Source organism: Sminthopsis crassicaudata, chromosome 1 (assembly GCF_048593235.1).
Source record: "Sminthopsis crassicaudata isolate SCR6 chromosome 1, ASM4859323v1, whole genome shotgun sequence".
Lineage (NCBI taxonomy): Eukaryota > Metazoa > Chordata > Mammalia > Dasyuromorphia > Dasyuridae > Sminthopsis > Sminthopsis crassicaudata.
Window position 1 is genome coordinate 172239516 of NC_133617.1, and position 10233 is coordinate 172249748.

Below are 10233 nucleotides of genomic sequence, written 5' to 3' on the forward strand. Positions count from 1 at the left end.
GTAGAGGAAGTTCTGTCATTGGGAGCTCCCTATAATCACAAAATTCATAGGTTTGGACCAAAAGAATAAAAAAGGCCAAAAGATATTATGTAGCAAACATTAAAAGAGAGGCAAAATTAAATAAGATAAGATGACCATTATTAATTCCCTACAACCACAAAAGCACAGGTCTGGACCAGAAGAGAAAAGGGGAACTGTAACATGCCCTCCTAGGAGTTACTATTACCAGTTTGTCCTAAGCCCAACAGAGTACCTTTGACCACTGACCTTTGCAGTGTCAACTCTACCCAGCTCGCCTCCTGTGAGGCCTTCAAAGGTCTCTGGCCACTATTTCTTGAATCTATAGTTTAATAACCAGTAGTGCACTCAAGAACAGCCACATGTAATCTTAAAAACCTTTATTATACTTACTCACATAATGCCCTGACTTGTTAGCTCCCTAGTGAACACCTGGTCTGAAGACCCACATGTTCACTACCAAACTCCTTACCTCTCTGGGCTATCCATCAGCTTGGCTCAGCTACCCCAGGCTAGGGAGCCAAGTTAAAGTGAGCAACTGGCTGCAACCAGTGGACTTATAAAGGGCCTGTGAAGTCACACACACAGCCAACCAGCAAGAGAGTCATCACCCATTATGAAGCTATCTCAATATGACCAGGATCCCACCCACAGGGAAGTCCTATATCCACAGAGATTACTTCTGGGCCACTCAAATCTCCTGTTGCGCTGTGGCTGCCCATTTAAAGGACCCTTACAGGGAACAAAAGATGTTATGTAGCAGATGTTAAAAGAGGTAAAAATAAATAATATGAGATCGCCATTCTCAGCTCTCTATAACTGCAAAAGCACAGGTCTGGACCAAAAATGTAAAAGAGAGCAAAAGATGTTATGTAGTAGACATTAAAAGAGAGCCAACAATAAATAAGGTAGAATGTCCATTCTCAGTTTTTAATATAGAAATAGCACACACACACACACAACATAATATAGACTATATTACATATAGAATAAGTACTAATAAGATTAATGTCTAAGAGAGATGCAAACAAGATATCTGAAAAGATCTAAGGAGAATGAGATCACTTCCTGTTGTAGATACAGAGTAAGAGGGAATCAGCAGACTATATGAAGGTTTGTGAATAGTACAAGAAAAAAAAAAAAAACAACACAGTCACAAACTCATTTGTAGCCTTAGAATTCAGCTAGATACACACCATAACCCTGCACACATACACACCACCACCACCACCACCACCACTATTAATTCAATTATTAGCAATTCAAGATTCAATCTTTAAATGGTAGAAGAGGTCCCAAGTCATAGGGATATCTCACTCATAGAAAATTTAGATCTAAGTCTTAAATATGGATTCTTTAATCCCCAAAACTTTGAGGTTTATTCCTTCATTCACTTTAAATAAAAATTAGCATTTATAAGTCCTTTTAGGTTTCCAAAGCTCTTTTCTCAAATTACTTCATTTGATAACAATCTGATTAATTCAACAATTACTGTGGGCCTAGGAAGTACAAGAACTGCCACTTAGTTACCAAGTGAAATGTAATAATCAGTATGAAATTACTATTGGTTTATTTTTTTTTTTATTTACCATTAGAGTATTGCGGCATTTTCTCAAATATTCATCATTCTTCAAATATAATGCTAGTTACATTACCTTGTTAAGGATTTTATTGTTGCTTTATTTTTTTTTTTAAAGAATTTACTTTCCATATCAACTAGAAAAGGACTCTTGCTCTAAAGACTGGACAAAGGGTTCAGCAATAATGTCAGAACTGCTCTGAATTGAAATGATGTGACTCCAATTAAGTTTAGCTTTAATGGAAATTGTGCTACACCAACCCTAGGAAACACATTGGAAATCTAAGGGTATATGTGAATTCCACAGCTACCTAGTCATTTGAAGATCTGACATTTAATGGCAAGGTTTGATTAATTTATTTTATTATACATTTAGGCACTTTAAAAGCCTACAGGACCATCCATAATAATATAATGTGAACCTTTGCAAAATGTGGACAATCATTCTGCATTTGAAAAATGCTGCTAGTAACTAGTAAGTTTAAAAAAAAAAAAAAATTAATGGTGAAAATACAAGAAATACTAAGGACCAAATGACCTAATGTAATATAGACATTTATACGCAAGGACTGCACAAGGTACTGACAGAAAATAATAGGTGCTTATTTGTATATTATTTCCTATATGCTTTCCATGATAATTAAGGTCAGCATGTACAAATATTTCTCCAGTTCCTTTTTTTTAAACTTTCCTCAATCCCAATTCATTTCAGCTCTTACCATATGAGGTAATGATAAACCATTTCAGAAAATAAGACTGCTTGTTCTCTGCTAAAATTTGTTGTTCAGTAATTTCAGTCATGTCCAATTCTTTGTGACCCCATCGGGGCTTTTCTCGACAAAGACACTATAGCAGTTTGCCATTTCTTTCTTCAGCTAATTTTACAAATGAGAAACTGAGGCAAACAGGGGTAAGCGACTTGCCCTGGATCACTCACCTACTATGTAATCTATGGCTGGATTTGAAATGAGGAAGAAGAATCTTCTTGATTCCAATACAGCACTCTGAAGCACCTAATGATTCTCTACTAAGATCATCTTTCTCAAACATTTCAGTCTTGATTTCTCTCTGAGATTTTTCTTATTATCTCAGGTACCTCAACATTCTCCATTTCTCAAGCCATCTCATACCTCTGTGCCTTGGTAGAAGTAATCCACCATGCCTCCAATGAACTCCTTCCTCACCTCTATCTTCTTTCAAAGCTTAGCTTAGCTATCCCTATAGGATACTCTTTCTGATTCCCTATCCCACCTCCAATTATTAGCATTCTCTCCATAATGCAATTTTTTAATAATATAGAATGGAATATCCTTGAAGAAAAAGATTTTTTTTTGTCTTTGTAACACCAATTTTTAGTATAGTGCCTTTCATAGAGTAGGTTCTCAATAAACATTCCCTTGAGTGCAGGGACTATCTTATCTCTTTTTGTGTCCCTAGTGGTTATGACAGTATCTGTTACATAGTTGGCACTTAATATTTATTAAACTAATGAATGAGTTAAATCGTTCCAAACAAAAACTGTAATTACTTTTAATGGAGAACATAAGAGATACAGGTGATGGCATAGACCAATTTATTCATACATCCCATAGTTCACTGCCACTATCAACATCTTGAAACAACTTCTTAGTTGAAATTTGAAATTTGAAAAATAATGGACTAAATGTGCTCAGGCTAAACTACAAAACTTGATGATCTAGTGGACAAGGTTGAAAGTAAGGAAAGGCAAATTATGTGCCTTCGATGAAAAACTTGAACAAATGCCTTAAGCTTTCTCTAGTTTGATTTTCTCTTCTTAGGGATGGGACCCATCTATCACATCGACCTTGTAAAGATTAGACTGAAAATATCAATCACTTATAAAGTCAAAAAAAAAAAAAAAGGTGCTCTATGTTTCAAAAGGAAATGATGTCCAAAAAATGTACTGAAGTAAAGAAAGCTTATTTGTCATTCATTGCAGAGGAGGGAGGAGAGGGGCAGTGGGAGGAAACAAGGGAAAGGACAGCTGGTTCCAATCATATAATTTCATCAACAACCTCCCTTCATTTGCCACCAATGCCAATCCACAACTCTACTGTAATTTATGGTCTTAGAAGGTGCCTGAAGAACAGTCAATTACTGACCATTTATAGCCTAGGGCCATAAGGAGAGGCAAGACTTGACCCAAGTCTTCCTCCTCTAAAACCAGCCCTCAATTGAATATGATCCTTATCCTTTATTCATATAACATTCTAAAAATCTTATTAAGTTATAGCCATATCTGTATAGGAGCTTTTTTGAGGGATTTTTTTGATATCACATTGATAAGCCAAAAATATGTGTTAGGGAATATATGAGTGTTTACACAAGACCTTCATAGCCCTATCATTTCATTATCCAGACAAACAGTCAAAGTGGGACCTCCACAGGCCTAGTTACAAGTTTGCTACTTCAGACCCAAAGGATCTTTTCATATTTGGTTTATCCTCCCACCCTGTAAATACAAGAACATGTAAATTTGCACTGGGGCAATTTTTCCCCTTAGCTCATATTAATTATCCAATAAACTCTAATGACTCCACCATTAATTCATATGACACCCATTCACCTAGAAAGCCATGAGAATTTTCATTAGGGAAAAGGCCTCTATATAGCACAAAAGCTTATCCTCCAGATTTGGTATTCTGGAGAGATAAATTCATCCAAAGGGATAAGCAGTTAGTTCATCACTAGAATGATTGCTTGCTGCCTTTCAGAGCCATGGAGGGGTGGAGAGATTAGCTGAAGATTTCTCTGCTTTATGAAAACCTGATCATTCAAAACATGCAAACTTACAAAACAGTAAGTTTAGAAATAATTATTTGCACAAGTAATTAATTTTTTTCCACAGAAGGATTTCATATAAAAAGCAAAACAAAATTACTTGATAGTCAATCTATAGTATAAAGGATACAGAGCTATCTAGGGTCAGGAAGACCTGAATTTCAAATTTGTCTCTGTTACCTATTAGTTATACCATCCTAAGCTCCTGGTGCTCTAGTCATTTCTCTAATAATAATAACAAGTACTTATATGGATATTTTGCTTTGCAAATCATCTTACATTCGTGATGTCATTTGATCTCTAAGACTATAAAATGAAGAGAAGGAGCTAATCTACATAATAAAAGTTCTTCATAGAAAACTTCCTATACACATTCTATATCCTACATACATTTCATCTGTGTCAAAATCACAGATCTGATAGAAAAACAAATAAAAAACAACTCCTCTGGTACATTTAAATGCGGTTCAATTAAAAAAAAAAAAACACACACAAAAAAAAACCATATACCAAGCAAACATTTTATGTGAAGATGCACTCATTTGTTCCTCACACATTTATTGTATATATAAAGTGCAATGAATGCACTGATCAAGACCCTTAGTATATTCTAATGAGTTTAGAGTCTAATAGGGATAGTAAGTCATGTGCACAATTATAATACAAATCAAAATACAATTAAGTTTAAAATATAAAGTGTTAAGAGAAAAGATGAGATGGAGAAAATATTACATGAAGATCAGGATCAGCTTTAGGTGGTATTTGAGCTAACTCTTGAAGGGTAAGTGCATATACTATATCTAAATGGTTTGAATAATGATCTTTCTGTTTTGTAAATCTCCAAATGCTAAAGAAAAGTAGACTAATGCTCTTACCATATTATTCTATTCTTTTCACATCTGGAGCTCTAAACTAGGTATATAAAGCTCTAAGTCTAGATACATTATCTACTTGAGAGAGAGAGAGAGAGAGAGAGAGAGAGAGAGAGAGAGAGAGAGAGAGAAGATTATTCCTGTTTTACTGAGAAAATCACATAAGCTCGGGGAGGTTAAGTCATTTACTCAAAGTCATTTAGTGATTCATAGATAAGAAACAGGAATAGTTATTTAGAATGTCTGAAAATCACTTACTGTGAGGGAATGGCCTCCTTCTGGGTGTAAGCACACACTTGTACCCAGGCAAGATCCCTCTCAGCCGGAAGGGAAACTGGTACACAAAGATTTAGTCTAAAACAAATGTTAGTAGGCAACCTACAAACCTCTTGAAAATGGTGTCAATAAAGGCTCTGCAGCCACAATAACAAGGCTACAATAAAACAGTCAATACTAATATGGTGTGAATGAAAAGTCCTGTTCATTGCCTTAGCCTAGGAATGTGGGTCAAACTTCCCAGGCTTAAACTCAAGGTTTGTCTGAATTATAAACAAATGGCTTTTGTGTCTGTATGTTGCTGGAAAATAGAATTAGATGAGTGATTGCTTCTGAAGAAGAGCATTTGTTCCAATATGCTAGAGAAACTGACTAGAGCCACCCTGCCCAGAAGGATTCTCCTGTCCCTAGGGAAGTCTGGCTTTTCCCAGGTGATGTTTTGGGGGAAGTCGATGACCTCTAGGGTTTTTGTTTTATCCTTTGTTGTCAGGTAGCCTTTGCCAAGTTTTCTGCCAGCACACCTTCATTCATTCAGGTACTCCTTAGAGCTACCTAAGATTCCTCTGTGGGTGGTAGTTGGACTTTTTTTTTTCTCCTTTTGGTTGAAGGAGGGAAGGGAGGAACAGCCAGTTCTATTCTTTTCTTTAAATGAGGCCATTTCAGGTAAAGCTATTTTTGTCATCATCATGCTTCCCCCCTCCTTTCCTCCCCTCCGGCAGCCTCTCTTGCTCCCCTTTCATTCACTTAGCCCAGTAATTATCATCTTTTCTGTTTTCTTGCTTGTTAGAATCTAACTATTAGACCATTTTCCACACTTTCCTTCTGTCTTGATACTTAAATGTCTTTATGCAGTGAAAAATTCCTTCCCATGCTGTCTCCAAAAACTTAGATCTCAGGCTCAGCGATTTCTAGGTTAAGCTTAGGGCAGGATATAGAAGTGGTAATTACAGTTAGCCCAAAGGATAAAGACTGCAAACCAAAAGAATAAATTACTTACAACCTTGTGAGGAGGGTTTATTGCCTTCTATATGCTTTAAACTTTGGCATCTTAACCTAAGCACGAATGACAGGAAACAAGTTTGCAAATTTAATAATCATCTTTTTTAATGACAATATTGAACTTTATACATACACAGTGTTTTCTATCTAAAGATTTCGATGCCTTTTTTTTTTTTTTTTTAATGATGTCTTTGTTTTTGCAGCATGGAAGAAAATGAGATACCAGGCAAATTCTCCAAACTCCTTCTTAACATTAACATTAACGAAGTTAAAGAAAATGGCTGGATACATACTTTTTTTTTAAAACTTGACTTGGGTCCTTTCTACATAGATCTGTCAAGTAATACATTTGGTCCTGTCAACTCAGTCCCCCAAATGGACCAATTAAGTGGGGGGAAACAGTTTCTGGATTGAATTAACCTGACAATTTAGTTGTTCATAGAATTTACAGCTAGAAAAATCATAGGAGGTAGTGGGTTTCACCTCATTGGAGGTCTTCCAGCAAAGTTTAGAAGACAAAAAATAAGGTACATATTAGATAATACTTGCTTTTTTTCAGATATGGATTCTTAACTTTTTTTATGTCATGGAGATGACATAGTTTTTCACTCTGGTGAAAACTATGGGTCCTTTCTCAGAATTATGTTTTTAAATGTATAAACTACATAGAATTATAAAATAAACTAATTATATTGGTATAGTTATCAAAATACTTTTAAAAATAAGTTCATGGCCCCCATGAACCAGATATTCTCTTTGATTCCTTCCAATTACAGATTATAATCCTCAAAGAATTTTAAAAGTCACCTAATCCAACCTTCTATTTTACAGAGGAAGAAAATGAGGTTCAGAGAGGGATGAAATATCCAAGATTATACAGGTAGAAAACAGCAAAGTCAAAATTCAAGCCTAGATTTTCTGGCCCAAATCTAGTGGTTTTTTTTCCACCATACTGACTACAAACTTAACTGTATTTTTCAGATCCAGTCCAATATATTCAGTCATCTCTAACTACTAAGCACACACCAAAACTAAGGAAAGATGTTTAAAATTCATCACATCTTCAGCCCACCTGTAAAGTCTCTTCAGTTCCATTTGCTCACTAATTCAGCATAAAGAATGCCTGTTACTGAAATCAAAAAGTCAATGTTTTTAGTATTACTGCTTCTTTATCCCTTCTATTGCCTATGTCAAGTTTCAAATATCAAAGACCCTAGAGGTGATGTTCTAAACCTGTGAGTAGGATGAGCAGGCATTGATAACTTTTGACTATACACAATATCTTTCTTGTTATTTGAGGGTGACAGGTGAAAGGAGGAGTAAGGGGAAGAAAAATCAACACTTGTTTGACATCTTTGTGGCCATTTCTCTACCAGACACAATATGGTCTGGGAAGCATTAATTATGTTGTCTCCAAACAGCATTGTGAATTTACATTCAACGATGAACACTTAACCTTTTCCACTGTTGTGGCTATAATATGCTAAGACTGGTAGGAGTGATGGCCAACAGCACCAATAATGGCCTAGTTGCTTCAGATCTGAGCACCCTGCAATTAGGATTGAGAATGTCTAGGAGTTCTACAAAAGCCTCAAGGAATAGCTGTATGTGGGTGGGCAGAGGGCCCTTAGTAATAACCTTCCTGCCTCACAACAGGCTTTAGATTTTCCATTTTCATTCAAGAGATAGATAAGTAGATAGATAGATAGATAGATAGACAGAGAATGGATATAAAGATATGGATATTAAAGATTAAAAAATATGACAAATTTTCTCCAAAAAAGAAAAGGGTTCCTATTATTATCAATTCTCCTCCAACTATTTTTGATTGGGATCATTTAGATGAGCTTTTTGTTAACTTTTTATTTATTGTAACATACAAGGGAACTCATACTTTGCAGAGCCCTCCTTTCAGCTGCCGCTACTGGAAAGTTTCACTTTTAAGCTTCATATGAAAATGACAGTATTATCAAAAAATATCAAAAACAGAAAGATAATGTAAAATACATTTCAAAATGAAGTGAATATAAAATTAAATCTTTCAGTAAAAATAAATGACCTATGTTTTTGCTATTCTCCAGAAATAGAATACAATTAATTAGTGATCCTAGGAAAGAAACACCAAATATGCTACCCTAACTCCTTCCAACCCTGAAGAATTAAAATTAATATGATTTGTGGATCAGGTGGTATCCTTTACCTGTAAGTGCTACTTTAGCAGTCACATCTCTTACTGTAGAGTCAAAGTCAAAGACCCTAACCCCAAAATAGAAAGTGTAGTAGGTATGAAAGGCTAAAAGCACTTTCCCAAAGACAGAAAATCATTTGTCCTTCCATAATGGGTTGATGTCACAGCACTCCACTATCACAAAAGACTTTCCTTCTTTGTTAACTTTGTCAGTTGCATTTTTTTAAACCTTATCTTATCATTTAGATTAAGTCTTGATAAATTTAATTGAGGATCTCCCTTTCAAAGGTCACAGGACTTAGAATCAGCGGGGACCTTACAGGTCATCCTTTCTGATGCCTTCCCCTTATATATCAGAAAACTCAGGCCTAGAAAGATTGAGACTTACAGAAGATAACGTATAGTTATGCTCTCTAGTGATTCAAGATTCAAAACTTAGCCTGTCTCCAGCTTAGGCAGAATTTCTCATTATGCAAATATTGTGTTCTTCTCTTTTCCCTATTATTTTCCATTAAGTCTCTCTCTTCTCCTAGCTTTTCTTTTTTATAGTTACTTTACATGAAAATGTTGGAGACATGCTTCCTTGTGGAAAAGTCAAAGAAGATATGATGCTATTATTTTTTAATACAGCGGAATCTGCCTAGTGAAATATTAGTGATCAATACGAAATTGTACGTAAAGGTAATGTAAGAAACTTGAACTACAACCATTTTAAATCTTACTTTGTTGTTCTTGCTGGTGTTATTTTAATTATGATTGCATGCTAAGCACCACCTTCCTCCCTTTACTTTCCTTCAGAACCTACAATGAATGATGTACGGTACTTTTTTGGTAACTGGATTTCATTAACATTTATGAACTCTCATAAAGTAGTAGAAAAAGCAATTTGTGTAGAAGAATTTTCCACCTCATTAAACAGTGTTCTTTTGGGGGTCAAGCTGATATTTTTTGTTTGATTCTTTTATAGGTCCTTTGTCCTTCCCCAAGCCTGAGGGGATGAAAAGCGAGAAGTCCTTTCAGAGGGAGTTTGGTAATGACCTGTAGATGGTGCTAGACCGAAATTGGTTCGTGTCTCAAAGAAAAAAAAAAAGGAAAAAAAATTCTCCTGGACTCCAAACTTCTACAGCCTTCTCTCTTCCCCATTCCAACCGTGTCCGCTTTCCCCTTTCCCAACGCTCAGTCCGGTTGTTTCATTCTTTTTTTTTTTTTCCCTTGACCTTTAATGCCGTCTCCTGAAGTCCAGATTCTGCGGGCAGGACAGGATGGTGTGCATCCCTTGCCTTGTCTGGCACAACGCGCGGAATAATCCTAAATGAAAAGGAAGACTGGGCCGGAGATTGGGGGAGAGAGGGGGATGGGAAGAGTAACGGACTCTTTGCTCTCAGGCTCGGGGATGCTTCAGGATGAAGCGCATGGAGACGGTGTTTTCCAGGTGCGCGATCGCTCTTTCTTGCAAAGCTCCTTCGGTTCATTGCCAGGATTGCGTTTTGCCCAAATTT

General features: G+C 36.0%; 1 long non-coding RNA gene across 1 annotated transcript; it reads left to right on the top strand.

The window, feature by feature from the left end:
- The first annotated feature begins 680 nt into the window (after positions 1-680).
- LOC141553227 (uncharacterized) lies at positions 681-7693 on the top strand. The gene is made up of 4 exons (XR_012485332.1): positions 681-793; positions 4333-4417; positions 7378-7426; positions 7528-7693. It is a non-coding gene; the product is annotated as an uncharacterized LOC141553227 (long non-coding RNA).
- The last annotated feature ends 2540 nt before the right edge of the window (positions 7694-10233 follow it).